We start from the raw sequence: 22,130 nt of genomic DNA on the forward strand, positions 1-22,130 counted from the left end.
TTCATTGAGATCGGTCAGCTAATTGAATGTTGATAATCTCCAAAATACACACAGGTTGTATCCCAAAAGAAAAGAAAATGAAAGAAAAGAAATCACTGTGCAAGTTGGTTATTTTTGTATCTAATACATTTTCCTAGAAGATATGTTCTAAATTGCAGTTAATTTACCAAGCTAGGAAAAAGATGATTTCAAAGGAAAATCACATATTATATAATACACACACTGCTATTCCAACTCTGGTACGTGTCCCGATGAGTGTACATTTATTGTGAGAGGGGTGAGTGTGTGTGTGAGATTATTTTACATTTTCTTAAGATGAGTCCTTATTCTTTTTTTTTTTTTTAAGTTTATTTATCTATTTTTGAGAGAGAGAGAACATGAGCCAGGGAGGGACAGAGAGAGAGGGAGAGAGAGAATCCCAAGCAGGCTCCAGCCTGTCAGTGCAGAGCCTAACGTGGGGCTCAATCCCACAAACTATGTGATCATAACCTGAGCCGAACTCAAGTCGGACGCTTCACCAACTGAGCCACCCAGGTGACCCAATGAGTCTTTATTCTAAAATAACTTACCACGTATTTCAACGATCCTTCTCTAGATCAATTGTATGAAGGGAATGGGAGGGAGTTATTACTACATTTGGACAGATTTTGAATATCTGTTAGAGTTTAAAATACTCCTCGGATGTATGGTGATGCAAAGTTTGGAACAGCAAGTGTTGTTTCAGTGAATATGTCACCAGGATGGCCTGTTTCCTAGAGAATGAACAATACAATGTACTCTTTTACTTATTTATCAGAGCATTTGGATTTTTTTTTTAAGGAGAATCTCCACTTTTTTACTTAGTAATGCTGATTTGATTACAATCAATTACATCTTCAACCAAATACATATCTAATATTACACACCTATTACCCAATAGTACAGAGCAGCATGCTTGATAGCATTTTGCCAAAAGCTTCATTTCAGTTCCCAAGGCAAAAAAAGATAGGTAGTTATAAGCACACTGAAGAGCTTATTCAATACCTGTGAAGGCATGGACGTGTGGAGTATGGTTGCAATTCTGACCATGTTTTGATCCAATGAGGCTGCTATCCCTGCCTTGTGTTATTTAGAATGAGAGAACTTTCTCAGTAAAGCTACCAATTTCTATTGATGTCTCTGTCACATTCACATGCCTTTGTCAAATAAGTCATAATATGATTGTATTTTAAATAGATTTTGTTCTCAAAGCAATTTAAGTTGTCGGAGAATAACACAGAGCTTAGGTAAATTTGAGAAAAGCCACAAATGAAAATATGAAGGGCCATAAATCATTTGGCTTTCAGTTGACTAAAACAAGAAGGGAAAAAATATATATCGAACCAATCTGCCATTTCTTCCTCTTTTCTACAGTCAGTTCTTCCATAACCATGCCCCATCCCACCCACTCCATCCCAGCCCGAGAAAAACTATGCTAATATTGTAAACGGATAAAGATTTTAAAAAGTCACTAAATTATTACAAATATGTGACCAAACACTCCCATAATTGCTATATCTTCCTTTGTCATTGATGCTTGTGGCAGGGGAATAATGGACAACTAAATACATCAACAACGCATACTATCTGAAAAGAAAGTTAAAGATCACAGATGTGAGTTTTTTTCTTCTTTGTGTTTGCAAGGTCCCAGATGTCATTACCAAAATGATAGAATTTGTGAAACATAAAGCAATTCTTGAAGATTACTTAATTCAAGTACATTTCTGTTTGTATAGCTAAGTCGCCAGTAGTTACCTTATTTTTGCAAAGGCTTATAGTTTCAAACTCTGTAATTGTCGAGAAGTTTACCCTTTAAATTTTTTTACAGATTATTTATTTTGAGAGAGAGAGAGAGAGAGAGAGAGAGAGAGAGAGAGAATCCCATGCAGGTTCCTCACTGTCAGCACAGAGCCCCGAAGACACTAACCATGAGATCATGACCTGAGCCGAGTGGGATGCTTAACCGACTGAGCCATCCAACCAGGACCCCCACCCTCTAAAATTTTTTTTAAGTTTCTAGAATCAGAATCAATCTTATCCTTTACCTTAGTTTCATCTTATGGCACCTGTACTTTGTCTCAAACATCACTGTATTTATTTTGTTTTTATTTTTTTGTTAACCTACCTAAAATCTTTCTACTTCAATTTTGCTGTAAATTCTAGTCTGATGTGATCAATTAAGTAATGGTACTCAAAAGAAACAGAAAGCTCTTTTTTTCTCACTTTATATCATTTAGATAGATAATTCTGTGTGTGTGTATGCATGTACGTCATAGGATAAATAAAAAAATAAATCTCAAACTCTATTTGCAGATACAACCTAAGGCATCAGTTTTCTTAGTGAGTCTAAGTATATATTACCAACACACAATGTTGGAAAGCAAAGTAGGAGGGAACCCTCTGACAAAGAAAACAAGAGAGGGTAACTAGGCAAATAAGTTGAGATCTTCCAAAAAGCTATGTAACACCTTAATGAATTAATATAGTTTTAGCATTTTCTTGCTACTTTAGGTTATTTGTTTTTTAACTTAAAAAGGAAGAAAATATCAAGAAAAAAGATGCTATAAACTAAAAACAACTTATCCACTTTGTTTTTTTTAATGACGTAAGAGTTCTTAAAGACATTAGTAAATTAAACACAAATTATAAAATTTATTTACTTCTTTATTTACTTCTTTATTTATTTATTTACTGAAACAATATGAATCAATGACTTAGCTTGCTTGTGAATTACCCTCTTTTTTTCTATAAAAATAATAGTTTGAAATTTGAGTAAAACTTACTTGCATCTAATACTGTGACAGTTTTGTTTTGCTGAGCTTTGTTTCCTTAGTGGCTTTAAGTGATCGACGTTAATTTGTTTCAGTGTCTTTGTAGAGGGTCTTTACTACTCCATTCCCTGGTTTCTCAGTATTAATTCTTCGTTGGTAGTTAACAAGTTTGTTTATGGCCTGGAAATTATTGAAGAGTTCACCTCTTTCTAGTTTCAGGAAATGCTATCTTTTTCCCTAAAAACTCAACTTAATGCACTTTCTCTTCCCCCTTGGGAAACATATGAGATACGGCAGGGATTTTTTAATTAATTATTTTTTCTTCTCCTGTTCACTCATATCTTACACTGACCACTCCTCTAAAAGTCTGAAAGTTTACTACATAGTATTAAAAAATAATGATTGTTTGGTGGAATATGTCCTTTATAATTTGGAATATTAGAATAGCTTTAAATGTCTGTTGGTGAAAATGGTTATATTTAGGTTAAATTTAAAATAGTACTGACATACATATTTGCATACCCTGCACCTATCTGGAAGCATACTAGAATGGAAAGTCTGAAGAATGTCATTTAACCTAACTATACAACACCAAGTTATCACAACACGATACCAGACTTGACTTTTTTTTTTTTGAGTCCTATAGCTTTTTCAGTGTGCCAGGCTCACATCTCCATCCACAGCTATTAGAGTGACCATGTTGCCTCATCTTCAAACCATTTTCTTTCTCCTTGGGAAATTAGGATGAAGACAGAACCAATACACCTTTTTAAAAGCCATAATGTCCTTCGGTAGGTGAATGGATGTATACATTGTGTTACATCCAGAAAATGGAATATGGGTCAGTGCTAAAAAGAAATGTGCTACGAAGCCATGAAAAGACATGGAAAAACTTTAAATGCGTGTTGCTGGTTGAAAGAAAACAATCTGAAGAGGCTACATACTATATGATTCCAACTACATGACATTCTGGAAAAGATAAAAGTATGGAGGCCATAAAAAGATGAATTGTTACCAGGGGCTGGAGGGTAAGCACAGAGGATTGTTATGGCAGTGAAATTACTCTGCATGATACCATAATGATAGATACATGCCATTATACATTTGTGCAAACCCATAGAATGCACAACAGCAATAGTGAATCCTGATGTCAACTATGGACTCTGGGTGATAATGGTGCGTCAATGTAGGTTCATCAATTATAACACATGTACCACTCTGTGGGGGATGTTGAAAATGTGGGAGGGCTAAGCATGTTGTGGGGGTAGGGAGTATGGAAAACATCTATACCTTCCTCTCTATTTTCCTGTGAACGTAAAACTGCCCTGAAAAAATAAAATATTTTAAACACTAACAACTACATCAACCACAACAACTTAAGTCATTTATTATACCAGAGGTTCTCACAGTATAGTCCCAGAACAGCAGCTTTGGTATCACCTGGGGACTTTTTAGAGAAGCAAATTCTTAGGCCCTCCTCCTGCCATACTGAATCAGAAATTCTGGGTGTGAGATCCAATAATCACCGTGGAAGAAGCCTTTCTGATCATAATGATGCACGCTAAAATCTGAGAAGCACAGTGTTTGATGATGTCATTCTACCCTTGGCCTCCTTACAAGTCCAATTTCCAACTAGTTTGTTCCTTATGTTCTCGATATTCTGTCCAGGGTCCAGGGCTTCAATTCTTGCTTCTTCAAGATATGAAATCTTACTGTTTTTTGTTTTTTGGTTTTTTTAACAACTTGCGTATTGTCTTAGAATTGCATTTCCCCACTTGCCAGAAAATTGAGTACTAGCTCCTGGATCTTCTCTCAGCTTCATCTAAATTTCATTGTAATAGGTAGATATATTTAAATGTATGGGATGATGATGGGAACTTGTCTAGTTTTACTGTAGATGAAGTTTTCATCTCTATTTTATTGTGATTTATATCACTTTTAATGGCTGTCAAACAATTTTGGAAATATGCCCCAACTCTCTATCTTTCTTGGAAGACTCTCAGTGCACTGCATATTTATTAGATACTAACACCTAATGGAATGTAACTTCTTTGCTTTAAAATATAAACTTCCTTGCAATGTCATGGTTTCAGGTACACAGGAGAGCTATTTCAGTGCATCGTTATCTCCACTGAAATGGAAAAGGGAATCTAGGGGTTATTTCTCTCTAACAGCAGAGAGGTATACCAGTCATGCTGGAAACTAAAGTAGGCTGTCCTGAAGTATTGACCAAAAAGAAACTGGTATTTCAAAAGAGCATAGCCCCACCACGTGTTAGAAGGTTCTGAAGAACCACGTTTGTTTCGCCATCTTGCTAAATATTCAGGTCACATATTGGCCTGTCACTGGTGTTCTTAATAAGGAAAGGTGTACTAAAGAAAAACTGGAGAAGGAAACTACTTAGGTTGGATAAAAAGAAATGCACATAAAATAACTGTAGGAAAAAAACACCTTCTCTGGAAGTGAACACCTTAGGACAAAACCTAAGGGGACAGCTACCCTAAATGCTGCCCACAGAAAAACACATGAGCCAACATGCTCAGCAACCAGACCCTCTTTCCTACTCACTTTGTTGTCCTTTCCTAAAAACAACTCCGGTTTTCTCTTTCTAGGCACGGCCCTGGATTCACTTTCATTGTTTCTTATTTGTCTCTGTATTAAAATCTTTACTGGCCTTGTCAGGAAGAAGGAACCAATTCTCACTTTCCTCATAATGACATAGGGATACTTTGAACATGATATCAAAGATGAAACTATTCTGAACAATATTTAGGCATTTTTTTGCATGCAGTTAGAACACTGACTGTAAGATCTAGCCATGACCATGAGTAATATTTTTGATTCTGAGCTACAAAGTTGTATATACACTAGCCACTGCTCTATCCTGGAAGCATTGACATTCATAACAAAATAAGAAGTATCCATTCAAGGAGCACCATATTTCTCTTTTTTTTTTTTATTTTTTTTTTTAACGTTTGTTTATTTTTGAGACAGAGAGAGACAGAGCATGAATGGGGGAGGGTCAGAGAGAGGGAGACACAGTATCTGAAACAGGCTCCAGGCTCTGAGCCGTCAGCACAGAGTCCGACGCGGGGCTCGAACCCACGGACAGTGAGATCGTGACCTGAGCCGAAGTCGGACGCTTAGCCGACTGAGCCACCCAGGCGCCCCAAGGAGCACCATATTTCTTATAGAAAGAATACATGTCAGAGGCAAAATTCATTTGAAAAATTGGGAGACAAAGCAGTCTAAGGCGAGGTAAAACACCAGGATAAGGAAAGATAGACAAGAAAATGAGTTTTATTTTAAATGTGTTTGAAGAATTGGACTTAGACTATTATAAGTAACAATAAGAAATAGTGAACACGTTAACTTATTTTATTATTTTACTATTATGTAAACAATTAATTAATGTTACATAAAATATTCATTAATAGATTATGCTCTTTCTTGCTCCTGCCATGTGTTTCATATACACAATCTCTCCTATTGACAATTCTTTATAAACTTAAAAATATATGTTAATTATTCATAAAGAATACCACAATCCCATAGTTTATCAGGGACCCATTTTTGAAAATTCATTATTTTTAAGTAGTTTTATGTATAGTAACTACCTTTTAGGAAACACTTTTACAGACAAGATTTGGGGTGTAAATTTAAAAATTCTCTGTGTAAATTAATTCCCAACACAAAACAATCTAACTTCTTTCTTACAGGAAGCAAAATTGTTCATCAACAATCCATAAATAAAATTTGCATACCTGGAAGTTAATTAAATATAGAGGATAACATAAAAAATTTAAACATGTAAACTTTAGTATAGCATTATTTAAATCTTCTAATAATACATAAAATTTGTATATATGTTAAGGAAAATTTCATAATGACTAACACATCTCATTTTGAGAGCTCCTTAATTTATAATGTAATATAATCCAGCGTAAAATTTCCATTTTAATGATATAGCATGATGGGGAAAGGTGAATATGTCCTTGTAGTCCAGCAGAAATGGTCATGAAATTCAGCAGCTTATTTTAGGTATTTGACTTCATGCAATTATCTCTCAGAGCTTTAGTTTTCTCACACACGTATCAAATTCCAAGTGTGTGGGCATGCATGTACGTGTGTGTGTATACAGATCAAATTATATAACATTTCTGAAGGCACTATATATATGAAACAGAATTTTTTCAGCAGACTATATATCTTTGTTTATAAATTAAAAGATCAAAATAATAAGTCATATGATAAAATTCGGTTGTCTTAACTTTTATTTACCCTTAATTTTAGGTGAAATGGCACTTTGGGCTTGAATTATCCACATGAATCTCTCCAATTTTTATTATGATTTACATACATAGACATGGGTTATATAGAAATGCACTATGGCCCTTGTTTGTCATTTTTATATTGAAAACAAAGCAGCAAATTCATGAAATAATTGGTGTCATAAATAACAGATGCACTTGCCACACTTTTTCACTTGAATAGGTACATTTATTTTTCATCTGGTGTTAGATAGTGCTCTGCTTATATACCCTTGGGAAACAACAGAGTTATCTCTTTGTACCTAGAGAACAACCAGACTTTGATAAATGGTATGGGGCACTGCTCGTGTACCATTGATTTCATATATTATTTCTTGCAACAGTTTCTTTGTATATTTAATGTGATACCAACAGTGTTTTATTTTATTATTTAGTGTCTTATTAAACGTTACTAGTTCCTGAGTATGAGTTTTGAGCCAATCAAGAATTTTCAGCGGAAAAAATTGTAGTTGCAGCAATTTTCCCAATTAAAGTAGAGAATACTTTTACATATTACAGCCAGGCGGTAAACAAAACGTGCTACACTAAAACAAAAATCTTCATAATCCATATAATGCTACTACGACCTTGTTTTCCACAATTGAATTACAAGTGTGCACAAATGGGTAAAAAGTCCACAAAAATATTTATCTCCACTGGGCACCCAGTTAGCTAAGTGGGATATGAAATATTAAGCCAGATGCTTCTAACATCAAGTAACTTACTTATTTTCTTCAGCATGTCATATAATTTTAACATTTTCTATGCATGCCGTGGTATGAAAAATTTGAGAAGCAATTTAATGAAGGCAACTTTTTAAAAGAGAATTAAATTGTCAGATGAAATATTTTAAAATGATATTCAAAATGCATCACTTATATGTTTTCTTTTTAGTTTTTTTAAATGCTTATTCACTTTTTGAGGGAGACAGAGCATGAGTGAGGGAGGGGTAGAGAGAGAGAGGGAGACACAGAATCTGAAGCAGGCTTCAGCTTCTGAGCTGTCAGCACAGAGTCCAATGTGGGGCTGGAACTCATGAACCAGGAGATCAAGACCTGAAATAAAGTCAGATGCTCAACTGACTGAGACACCCAGGTGCCCTCTGTTCCTTTGTTTGTTTGCTTTGTTTGCTTTGTTTGTTTGTTTGTTTTTAATGTAGGATGTCTCCTGAGGCCAATAATAAAGTAAAAGTTGGATCCCTGGTGAGTAAGCAAACCCCAAAGGAAATCTTTCTCCCTGTGTCTTTTGGAAAAACTCTGGTGAAATTTAGCCTGTATAGGACAAGAAAAAAAGGAAAATACCCAAGAATGCCTGGGAAATCCCCAAATTAATAGCACTAGGATCAACCCAATTAGAGTTGGGCACAAAAGGAATATACCTCCAGTTTGTCTGAATACATCTATGAAACAGAAAAAAGCAGCAAGGAATCTTGGCTGTAGTACTAGATTGAATGAAAAAACAAATCCCTTCTGAGAAGCCATAACAAAGTAGCTCAACATAGATTTTGGATGGAATTCATCCCACTTGCAGGTCTGAAAATATTAAGTGAGGAATTAAAATGTTGTATGGCTGATAATGGCTCTGGAAACAGAAAGAAACATAAATTCTATTTTGAGGGACCCAATTTTAATCTGGGCCTCAAATAATTGCTGAAAATAGTGTTTGAAAAATTATAATGATCAGTATAAGTTCAAAAATTACCAATAAAACACAAAAGGTACAATACCATGAGAGGTGTTAGAAATAAGCCCAAAAAGATCAGTAATCACAATAAAAGGTAACAGATTAAATCTGAAAACTGAAAGATCAGAAATCATAATAAATGAACTAAACTCAGAAATCAATACAAAGACTTTCAAAATATAAAAAGGAAAAGAAAAGTAAATAAAAGAAAAGAAAAGAAGGAAAGAAAGAACAAAAGAAAGAAAGAAAGAAAGAAAGAAAGAAAGAAAGAAAGAAAGAAGGAAAGAGAAAAAAGAAAGGAGGAAAGAAAGAAATTAAGCTCAGCTTGGCTTATGAAGGAAACATTCCAGAGTCAAAGACTTTTAAACCATGTTTTCAAGCCTACAGTCATTTGCACCTCCAGAGACTGGAGAATGTTAGACTTCATATTCTCAACATAAACATTTCGTGTATTTTATACATAAGAACAATCTAATACCGCTCCAGAAATTGTTCTGTATGTAACAGTTGGGGTAGGATCTTGTGATATTTATGTAAGAAAAGTGAGAACTCTGAGAGCTCTGAGCATTATCTGATCCTGTCTTTATTTAAAATTTAAAATACAGGGGCACCTGGGTGGCTTAGTCGGTTAAGCATCCAACTCTTGGTTTTGGGCTGGGGTCACGATCTCTTGGTTTATGAGCTCCAGCCCCCATCCCCTTCTGTGCTAACAGCATAAGGCCAGTGTGAGATTTTCTCTCTCTCTCTCTCCCTCTTTCTCCGCTCCTGCTCACTCCTCTCTCTCTCAAAATTAATAAACTTTAAACATTTTTTAATAAAATTAAAATGTAGATATTTTCTTTGCTATGGCTATTTGCATTAATTTTGATTTTTAAAACTATATGGCATTAAAATATCATTTATCTAGTTAAATCACTTATCTAAATTTGGGGGCAACCTCACTTGCCTCACCCTGCTCCTGGTGCTGGTATTGGATGTAGCTGGTTAACCCTTTCTTTCCTGTAAGCTAAAGCTAGCAGAAGGTAGTGACAATATATGTGTGTCTTTCAAAGCTTCCACGGGATATTCCACTGCAATATACAGTCATGGGCATGCATGAGATAACTTTAGAGGACCTCACTCACGCGTTGGCAAGGGATTTATTTTTCTGGAATTCCTTTACATAGATTTAATCCTCCAGCTATAATACTTCAGTTAGTGTGGAGTCTAGTGTTAGCCTATCAAATAAGAAATATGCTAAAAGAATGTTGATATTTTGTGAATCCTTGAAAATAAGATATAAAATTAAATTGCAACTGGGTAGCAGACCTCTGTTTTCTGTTTCACTCTATATGTTATTTGCACAGGTTTCTCCATTTTACAAGTAGCACATGTAAGGCAACATAAGACAAGAATTTCTATTGACTGTAAGTCACTATCTTCTCTACTACATATTATATGAAAAATATACACAAAAAATAGAAATGGCATTAAATAGAAAAAGAGTAAAAAGTGTTTTAGTAAGCAACTACTAACATAAAAGAAAAAAATAATAAAGTCAAATATTACTTTTCTTTTTTTTTTTTTAATTTTTTAAGTTTATTTTTTGAACATGTAAGAGAAAAAGAGAAACCAAAGGAGGGGAGGGGAGAGAGAGAGAGGGAGAGAGAGAATCCCAAACAGTCAGCACAGAGCCTGATGCGGGGCTCAAACTCATGAACTGTGAGATTGTGACCTGAGCTGAAACCAAGAGTTGGACACTTAATCCACTGAGCCACCCAGGCACCCCAAACATTACTTTTTTGAAGATAATATTTGTATGAGAATAAAATCTCAATCCCCAATTAAATAATAAGGCATATTTGTAGCTATAAAAGTTTAAAATATTGTATTTCTTTAAAAAAAATCTTTAAGTGACAACACCCACACACACAAAATGTCAGAAGCACTCAAAAATGCATACATATTTAGCTCATGATTGTTAGGTCAGCTATTTAAGTGTGGCTTTACTGTGCAGGAATTCTGGTCTCAAATGAATTTACTCATGTAACTGGTCACCAGTCTACTGCCAGCTAGTCTGGATGATCTTGCTAGAAAGTCTCCAAAAGACTGGCCTGGGCATGATCTCATGTTAATCAGCAGATGGCAAGAAACGAGCACTGTTCAAGCTCATGTCAGGTTTGCTAAAACTCCATTGACCAAAAAAGACAAATTCCAGAGTCAAGTGGGAGAATACTGTAGGGCAGACAACAAAGGGTGCAGATTCAAGGAGAACTGAAGAATGAAAGTTACTGATGCAATCTACTATCATTATAAAAACAACTACAAGGCCAAATGAAGAATTTCTCCATTAGGGGCGACGGGCTCTTGGTTTTGGCTCAGTTCATGATCTCACGGTTTCATGAGTTCCAGCCCTGCATCGGGTTCTTCTGAGCTGGCAGTGCTGAGCCTCCTTGGGATTCTGTCTCTCTCCCTCTCTCCCTGCCCTTCCCCCACTTGTGCTGTCTCAGTCTCTCTCAAAATAAGTAAACAAACTTAAAAAAAGTTTTTAAAATGGTTCTCTATTATTTGCAGATATTTTAACACATTTCTCTCAGTAATTGGTAAATACAGAAAAAAAATTAAGAAATGAAATATTTGAAAAACCCAGTTAATATATTAGTACATTTGTAGAACATAGAAGCACTCACATTTTTACCCAACAAACATGAACATTCACCAACAATACACATATGAGGGGTCACAAGCAAACCTAAACAAAGTTGAAATAATTCATATTATTCTCTAACTAAATCAATCCAGTTAGAAATTTAAAAATACATGATTCACTATACCAAATAGATTGAGATTTAAAACACATACACTCACACATGCACACACACACATACTTCAACACATTTATGGCTTAAAGAAAAATTCACAATGGAAATTAGACATAACTTAGAATTACTGTTAAAAAAAAAACATCATGTCAACATATAGAAGATGGGTCAATGAATACCGAAAAGGAAATTTTACTTGAAGAACTAATTTAGAGAAGAATGGTTAAAAATTAATAAATTGACTAATCAATTTAAAAGATTAGAAAAAGATCAAAGTAAACACCCAAAGAAGAAAGTGAGCAACAAACTAAAAATCTGAAAGAAATAAAATAAAAAAGAGAGAGAGAATAACAAAAGAGGGAAAGAAACACAAATGGATTAAAAGAAAACAAGTTGTAAGAAGAAGAGTAACACATTCACATTTGGTTATTTGAACAACTGACCATCTAATCTCTGGAGAAATTACCAAATAAAAAGAAAATAGTACATACAAATATAGTAGATATGATATAAAACTTCATACAAATATATTTGAAAAGATAGATAAAATATGTAGATTCTTAGAAAATTAAGACTCACCAAAAGCAGACTCAGTGTGAAATAAGCAACCAAAACATTTGTAATTATTTAATCTTTGTTTATTTTTGAGAGAGAGACAGACAGACAGACAGACAGAGTTCAGGAAGGGGAGGGACAAAGAGAAAGGGAGGCACAGAATCTGAAGCAGGCTCCTGGCTCTGAGCTGTCAGCACAGAGCCCGACATGGGGCTCAAACTCACAAGCTGTGAGATCATGACCTGAGCCAAAGTCAGACGCCCAACCAACTGAACCGCACAGGCACCCCAACATTTCTATTTATTTAAAGGTACTAAATCTGTAATTTCAAATATTTCATTGAAAAGAACCCCACCACATTCAAATGTGCTTGCAACTGAGTTTTACTTAATATTCATAGAATTGATCATTCCAATCTTACACAAACTCTTCAAGAAATTAGAAGATGAGAGATTATCCCTAAATGAATGGCGTGCGTCTGGCATACACTAGAGATTGAAGAAACTTATATGTTATCTCTGCTATAGTAAATAATTTATGTTTTAATTTTTAAGGAGTATTTTAGGGGTCACAGAGAATAATTCAGATTGAGCAGAAGTATTTGATTTTATTCATTTCTACAAGAATGCCCCAATATGAGTAGACAATGACACAGTAAATAATGCTCTTTTGGGCATTTTATTGATTCCATTATTTAGATATTTAGTTAATTATAATATAATTCTACTTAAATAATTAAAGACACTCTGAATTTTCAAATTGATAGTACTTTGCGTATTTGCAATTTATTAGATTCATTTTTATCCATTTTAAATACGCCATAGTTGCCACAGAGATTATGTTTACTCAATAGATAGAAAGTGGAGCTTTGTAATTATTTGGTTAGCTAACAATCAATAGGAGATTACAAGCACTAAAGTGAATTGAGGGTGAAGGTGGTGCTAAATTATCTGTGTGGTTGTGGTTATTGATCAAGTTAATAACATAACAGCAGAATCCCTACTTCCTTCTCTAATATACATTCAATTCCACATTTGTAGTCATTTGTTCCTTCAAGAAATGTGGAGGTTCGTGGTAATCACTTTCTCTTTAAAAATGTGATTTTTCACATACATTTGTTAAGAGAAGCGTCATAAGACTCTATTTTGTCCTCTCTATTTTATCCTTATTTCATTATTTACTCATTGTTCACTCCCCTGTTCCATATTGCCACTTTCCAATTTATTCACGCCTTCCTTATTTGGGTTGCTTGCCTTGTTTATCTTGATATTTGCCATCTTGTCTTCATCATTTTTCCACTATACTAAAGCCTTCCTCATTCTCAGGTAATCAAAGTTTGGTGGGAGTTCATCACGAAGAAAGTGAAGAAGCAGGAATATTTTGGTTGCCACCAGTCAGAAATCCCCCAACACTAGATTAAAACGTTCTTAGTATCTTAGTTAAAACTCCTATGTGACTCATAACTGAGTAACCTACTTAATACATAAGTCCTGCTATATTATACCCTACCTCTGCTCTGTGACTGCAATTTTATATGACATGTGTTTGGTTTTTTAGTTTCTCTTCCTGCTCCCCAAATACACAAGAACAAAAAAACTGCAGATTTCTGCTTTCTTCAGGTTTTATTAGATGGTCGATGAACATAAGCTTGGAGAAATAAAAGTATCGTCAATGGAAAAGTCCTTTGGCACGTTTTTGACTTCATGAGGTTTAACATTTAAATCCATCTTTGTTTTGTTTCTTTACCATTGGGTTGAATCCCTGATGTCTCGTTTCTACCTTCATGGAATTAGATCCTAAGGTGTTTTAAGAGCTTTATATTCTATTTACAGACGTTATGTCAAAACAAGAAACAGTGTTTCACATGGTTCATAACTAGGTTGTTACTTTTAAAACAAATTTTAAACATGAATGACAATAAAAATGGCATAACAATCATGAAATTAAGAGACTATAATGAAGAAAGTGATGTTCGTAGAATAACATTCTCAATCATCTTCTCTAATAGTAGTATATAGATCTCTAACTCTTGGGGTAGAATATTCTATTCAAAATGATATATTAAACTAAGTCTTGAGTCTTTAGACGTCTTTGTCTTAAGAACATAAAAAGATCTTTACACTATGGTAGAAAAAGCAATATATTAGAGCTTATCTGAACAAACCTTACAGCTTAACAAGATATTATATTTTCTTCGAGAGAGAAAGCATACAATGTTCAAAACTGAATATTCTTGAGTTCTTTTCTTTTTTACCTTCTTGAAGATGCTATCTTTCTTGTATATTCCATTATAATTCATACATAAATGCATGAGATTCCTTAAATCCTTACCCATATCTCTGTTCTGTGCAGTGCAGGCTCTCACTACATTAAAAACAGAATTAGAAAACTGTATCTTCGGGTCTGCTTAAAACCTTGATCATAGTATACGTTAGCTAACATTGGTTTTCCCACTGCCAGATCTAACCATAAAGGTGAATGATTTTGTCACCTGTTCCTCAGTCCTCAGTCTCTGCTGACTAATCCTATTACTCCACCCCTTCAAGTGAATCCACAAACAATTCTACGACTTCTTTCTGTATACCTTTACGAAACTTTCCTTTTGCAATACTACTAGGTAAAAGACAGACTTGGAATCAAATACCCATAAGCTCAAATCCCAGGTCCTACACTCCTTAGTTGTGGTAGCTTGAGAGGTTGACATTTTCCTTGACTTCTCTCAGTTTTACAAGTCTGGGTATTCTGCAAGAAAATAAGAGATCAACACAATGAAAAAGCTTGTGACATTCTAAATTTATTTTCTCATTTCTGCCAAGGTGTTACACATGGCCCGAGACTCCAAATCTAAAAGAAAATTTGTGTTCATAGAGAACACGTTTTTAAAAAATGATGCAAAAAAGATATCAGTGATCTCACATTTGGATCCCAATGTTTTTCTTAAGAATTTTGTGACAGATGTCATATACAACAGTGAATCCCTGGCCTCTGATCTAAGTAAATTTTTACTGAACTATTGAATCTAGCCCTAGATGCCTTTGTTGATTAAGCATGTGACTTTATAAACAGTAACAACTGTTACAAAGTAAAATGTTTTACTGGAGAAATTGCCCTTCAACAAAGAAAATCTGGTTTTCTGAAGCTGACGTATTAGGCAAGTTATTTCTTCAGGTTCCACCTAAGTAAAATGGAGATAAAAATTTCAGTAAGATCTTATGAAGTTTACTAACTTGAATTTAAATAAATAAATTAAAGGGAACCTGGATGGTTCAGTCGGTTAAGTGTCTAACTCAGTTTCAGCCCATGTCATGATCTCACGGTTCTTGAGTTCAAGCCCTGCGTTGGGCTCTGTGCGGTCAGCTGTAAATCCTGCTTGGGATTCTCTGTCTCCCTCTCTGTCTGCCCCTCCCCTACTTGCTCTCTAACTCTCTCTCTCAAAATAAATAAACACTAAATTAATTAATTAATTAATTAGTTAATTTTTAAAAAAGATCTTATGAAGTTTAAATATGGTAACACATGGAAAACAACGAAGCTAGTGACTATCAAAAGGAAAGGTTTAAGAAAGGTTAGCTATTATTATTATATTAGCTCTGTTTTTATTATTTACGAAACATGGGATGATTGCATTTACAAATCCCACTGTTCTTCCTCTTGGAGAACTTCTGCTTGTCTGTTATAATTTTATTTTATTTTAATTTTTTTTACATTTATTTATTTTTGATAGACAGAGAGAGACAGAGCACAAGTGGGGAAGGGGCAGAGAAAGGAGACACAGAATCCAAAGCAGACTCCAGGCTCTGAGCTGTCAGCACAGAACCCCATGCGGGGCTGGAACTCACAGACTCTGAGATCATGGCCTGAGCCGAAGTCAGACCCTTAACCGACTGAGGCACCCAGTTGCCCCTTGTCTGTTATAATTTTAAATTGTACACCAGAGTGAAGATATTAGCTCTTCAAATATACTCCATGGATAAACTGCATGTTTAATTATGAGGACTCATTTCTTCCAAGATATATTTTGTCTTATCTGGATTGATTCATTAATGTGCAGTTTAGATCATCTTAACATGAATATTATTTAGATCACATGATGATTATATATATATATATATATGTGTATATGTATACATATATCTGGGTGTGTATGTGTGTGTGTGTGTGTGTGTGTGTGTGTGTGTGTATGATTTTGTCATCTTAGTGCCATACTTTACATTTTTTGGGAGAAGGGAATAAACACATGTCTAAAACACCATAAATCCCTTACTACCACCTATAAAGATCCACACCCTTTGGACAAGTTGATGCCAGCTGATTGTTTGCAAAGAAAATTGTGTTGCTAATTCTATTTGCAAGAGAAACTGAACATCCCTCTCGCCTCTCATTGTAACACAGAAGAATGAATCAGCTTCTCCTTTTCCAAATCATCAGTGTTGGCAGAGTCAGAAGCCCAGTCATCCCCTACATGGGAAAATCAGCATTTGGGAATTGAGCAATATTTTTGAAATCTGAAAAAAACATTTTTCTGAACTTTAGTTTTTTTTTTTTTTTTTTTTTTAACATTTATTTATTTTTGAGACAGAGAGAGAGCATGAACAGGGGAGGGTCAGAGAAAGAGGGAGACACAGAATCTGAAACAGACTCCAGGCTCCGAGCTGTCAACACAGAGCCCGACGTGGGGCTCAAACCCACCCACCGCGAGATCATGACCTTAGCAGAAGTTGGACGCTCAACCGACTGAGCCCCCCAAGCGCCCCAGAACTTTAGTTTTTAAGAATGTAAGTTGAACACTTTTAATCGGAGAGAACATACCATTTTGCACTTTGCATTGTTTTACGTGAAAGTGTATTATAAATATTTCCACATGTTATCATATTCAGTTATAATTGTATATGCTGCATAATATTCTAACAATTTATGAATATTCATTTAGTTAAAGCTATCATTCCCAGTATTTCATTCTTTTTGATCCTGTAGTAATTGACATCTTTGTTCATGTAATTTTTACTTTCTAAAAATGTCCTTAAGATAAAAAGGACTATAATTATTAAGATACTAGAATTTTTACTACTCTTATTAAAAATATTCTAAAGTTGATGGAAATTTACACCACATATTTTACTGTTTGACAACTTATTTTTTTTATTTTTTAAAAAGATTTATTTATTTTGAGGGAGAGAGAGAGACAGAGTACGAGCAGGGGAGGGGCAGAGAGAGAGGGAGACGCAGAATCTGAAGAAGGCTCCAGGCTCTGAGCTGTCAGCCCAGAGCTCGATGCAAGGCTCGAACTCACGCACCGCGAAATCATGACCTGAGCTGAAGCCAGACACTTAACCAACTGAGCCACCCAGGCTCCCAGACAACTTACTTTTTAAACTTTGCCAAGCCCTGCAATTAACTTACCTCTGTCATTTTACTTCACTTGACCCTAAGAGATCTTTACGCTATTAGATGGCATTTTAAGCCATGATGTTTAATAGAATGCAGTTGCGGCAACGAGTATTTGGGAGAATTATACATAAGCTAGAAGGAAGATTTCATATCTAGGTTACAAGGAAATAAATTGCATTTAATTGAATTTCCATTAAATACTAAGTACTGTGTTAAGACTAAGGAATGTTTTTAGCACTTAAGTTATTACGGCTAAAGAAGACTCAGCTTAGTTTAACTTAAATATTGTGTCAATTAATCAACTCGTTTGATTGATGATGGCATATCCATTAGGGTACTCTATGTACATAATTTCCTCTTTACAGGATTGATAGATGGTAGAGGACCAGGAAAGGGGGGTCTGTAGTTGTCTAGTATCTTAAAGTTCAGCTCTAATATACACATTTTTTAATTAAAGTAGTAAGTTTTTTATTCATCCAACACATACTTATTGAGTGATAATAGTTGCCCAATAATACTCCACACTCTAGATTTATTAACAAAAATGGGGAAGAAACAGCCAGAGATGATACTATTTACTAATTGATAGCACTTTAATTATAATGGAATATCTGTGTATATTTAAAGTGGACTTGAATGAAAATTAAATTGATCTGCCTCTTCAACATGTCATGACATAATACTGAGTGTTTTTTTAAAAAAAATTTTTTTTAACGTTTATTCAGTTTTTGAGAGAGACAGAGTGCGAGTGATGGAGGGGCACAGAGAGAGACACACACACACACACACAGAATCCAAAGCAGGCTCCAGACCCTGAGTTGTCAGTGCAGAGCCCAATGCGGGCAGGAACCATGAGATCATGACCTGAACCAAAGTCAGCCACTTAACTGACTGAGCCACCCAGGCGCCCCAAAACTGAGTGTTTTGCAAGGGCAAAAAGAGACAAGGGGCAGCAAGAATAACGCCTCAGAAATTGGGTTGGAAAGACTTATGCGCGGAGAGTTCAATGCTGTTTTAGAAATGAGAATGCCTTGGGATTAAATTTTCATACAGCCAGATGTATATAGCCATAAACTGGCAAATAAATAACAGGAAGTTAATAATAATAATAACATGCAACATTTATATATTAAGTACGCATTCTGCAACAAGAGCTACTCCAAATACTTTACATGAATTATCTCATGCATTCCCACAACAAACCTGTGAGCATGATATTGTCAAATCCGTTTTACAAATAAGGAAACTGAAGCTCAGATATATGAACTAATTGTGCCTGAGATGTTACTGTTGGTATATGGTAAGGATAGTGTGCACTAAAAACACTCCTCGTAATATTGGAGCCTGCAGTCTTAGAGTTACGACCTAGATGTGACCAGACTTCTTAGAGTGCAGATGCTGATAAGACTGACTTATCTGGGAATGTTACAAGGAAGCCTATACTCCTCTAGAGAAGAAACATGTTGAAGCTAAGAAACGGAGACTTCTTTTATACCTTGGATGATTTGTGTGCGTGTGAAAATGTGTTTGTAATCACTTCTTGGCCTTTTGGCTAAGATCAAGTGAAAATGTGTTTGTAGTATAATTGAATTTATCATATCTTTAAATACATACCCGTCTTTCCAAATTGCTAACTTCTCCAAAGAAATGTATCCGTTTGTGTGCTGGGACCATTTGAAATTGTCACTGTGTTCATTTATTTGCCATAATCTTGTGCAAGTTATAGTGAAATAAAAAACATAAGCAGGCTGTGATAGTCTAGGCATGACCAAATTATAATTAAACACATTTATTCTGCTTTATGTTTTCCCTGAGTAGATAAGTCCTGTAGGGATATTACCTAATTATTTAGGTCATAACTTTCTATTTACAAGTAAGAGAATTAAGCTGATGCCAAGTGCAATGGCAGAATGGTTACTCTTTGAAAGAGTAACAATTGCAAAAAATAAATAATAATAATAATACCCCCCAAAACAAAACAAAAAATAACACAAAACTGCCAAAGTTGACCCTCTATTATTGTTACAGTGGTAGAATCATGTCATCTGATTTTCCACTGAGGTTATGGTAGGAAAGTTACAGTAATGATTCTGCTGTGCTCAAGAAGGTCTTTATGGGTCAAATAAGTCACAGAAATTAAAAGGTGCACTTGAACTTTGGGAATTGACTTACACTTTCTGCTTTGGTTTTCAAAATTAATATTTGAAAATTTCCTTGGGTTGCATCATGGGAGGTAGCTGGTTATCTGGCAAAAGCTGTATGATTGGGCTTGTGAAATATAATTTTTGAATACTTTCTCTTAATACAATGTTGAAATATAAGGTAATGAATTCCCTTAGTAGAAAATTCATGATGAGTACCCTAAGACCACAAATAAAAACAATTTTCAGAGATCTGATCTTACTTACCGGTCTAGGGAAGGATTTTACCTTAAGGTTGGGAGTTCTGGTCTGGAATTGATGCAATGTATTACAGCTATAATAGCCTGTTTAAAGGCCTGGTTATTTCATCATGTGTATTTGCTATCGAGATTTAAAATTTTATATTTAAAAAAGAATCAGTAACTTGGAGACTGTTTTCCTCGGTGAGATTATAAAAACCTAAAAGTGTGGAAGATTATACACCACAGGGAAAACTAGAGAGTGCCATATTATATAATACTGTATAAAAGATTTTAGTAGAGTAATAAAGCTATAGTTTTACAAACCAAACCTAATGGTTGTGGTAAAAAGGATGTCTACATGATTCAGAAATACTGTAACTTTTACATTATATTAAGTTAATGAATATCAATGAGGAAATGTAATTCCTTACCCTTTACTAAAATATATTATATTTATGATTTGAATTAAGTGGAACATTTATATTTTATTTGTGTTAAACAAGATGTTTAGGCAAAAAATGGGAAATTGAAGGAAAAATTTGAATGTCATACCTTTGGTATTTTTACACTATATATTTCAGGTTTATGAGATATTAGAAGAACTAGGCAAATTTCTTAATTCTGTTCTTTCACAGCCATTTACTATTTTACTATTTTAATCTGTTCCATCTGAGAGTAGAAATATATAGGATACAGATTTATAAATTTTAAATTCCTTTAAAAATGGAGTCATTTTATAACCTAATGCTTATCATTTTCATTCCATTTTTCCAGCTTCTAGTTATATTAACTGAAAAAATAAACTCTAATTAAGTAAAAATGATTAACTTATTTATTTACACCATGTTTGAGGTTGGTACGCTATTAACTCCACTCATTTTTATATGCATAAGAAAATTCTTTTTTCTTTCCCTTGATAAAATTGTTATTTTGGAGGTTCCTCTTTGTTTTGTTTCAGATCAGGGGCGACCCTGATCAGGGTGCATGAGAAGAAAGTGCATGGGTGTTGGAGACAGAAAGTTGAATTAATAATTAACTTCAAGGCTTATCACTAAGTAGTTCTGTGACTTTAAGTTAGTTTTATAAACAAAACACTGAAACCCAGGATCTTTGTCAATATCAGATAAGAAGACATAGGTAAATGGAGTTTATAAAATTCAAAGGCACTACAAAATTGTTGATTTTTACACTTAGAAAGATATGGGTATTATTTTTAGGTTAATGAAATAGTTAAAATTAATTAATATTAACAATTAATTTAAATTTCCCAACAAATCTACTTCGCTGGATTTCCAAGTACCTAGTCTTAATTAACTTTGTCAGTGGTTGGTTATATTAGTCAGTTACACTGATCTTTTAGCACTATAGTGTAGGGGTTTCTTTCTACCAAGAGCCAGGTAGTAAATATCTGAGGTGGCGAAGAATACACCTAATAAATGCAAGGATAGGAAAATATCCTTACTGGCATATAGTCTCTCTTTGATCTTCTTCTTTTTAATACTTACATGTTTATTTGCTTACTTGTCTTCTATAACCCTTTAAAATGTAACAAAGTAACTTTTACCTTAGGGCAGTAGAAAAATATGCTGTGAACTGGATTTGGCCCAGGGGTCATACTTTGCCAATCCCTGGTCTAGTAGCATTAATGTCATCTGGACCTACACTACCTTAAATTCCCAGGTGAGAAATTGAATTCCAACTAAGGAAGGTTGACCTGGTTGCCCAAGGATGCAGTGTCATTTAAAAGATTACGTCTGATCCACTTCTCTGGGTATACACTTATTTTGGAAAATCATTCCTTTCTCATTTATTTGAAAATTACATTTGATATTAAAACTTTCAGAAGCCAGTGAAGATGCAATCAAATTGATGTTACTTCTTGAAAGCATGTAACTTAGTAGATTTCATGACGCAATGATCTAGGATTTGTGTAAGAATCCATTACCACCTTATGGACATATACATAAATGTTTTCTCATTTCAATTTCAAGAGCTTTCAACAATATCATCTGGCAGAAGTCAGGTATCCTATTTAAGCACGCACATGGGAAAGAAGAACTAAAATGATTCCACGCAGTGTCACCAAAGAGAAAAATAGCAGAAGTTGGAGTAGAACACATTGTCACATCCAGATTATATCTGGATTTAACTGCCCATAGATGCTAATTTTCAACTATATCCCAGATGGTGATTAAATTAATAAAATCTTTCACGTGTATTT

Source organism: Panthera pardus, unplaced genomic scaffold, assembly GCF_024362965.1.
Source record: "Panthera pardus isolate Hobbes unplaced genomic scaffold, ASM2436296v1 HiC_scaffold_16, whole genome shotgun sequence".
Classification (NCBI taxonomy): Eukaryota; Metazoa; Chordata; class Mammalia; order Carnivora; family Felidae; genus Panthera; species Panthera pardus.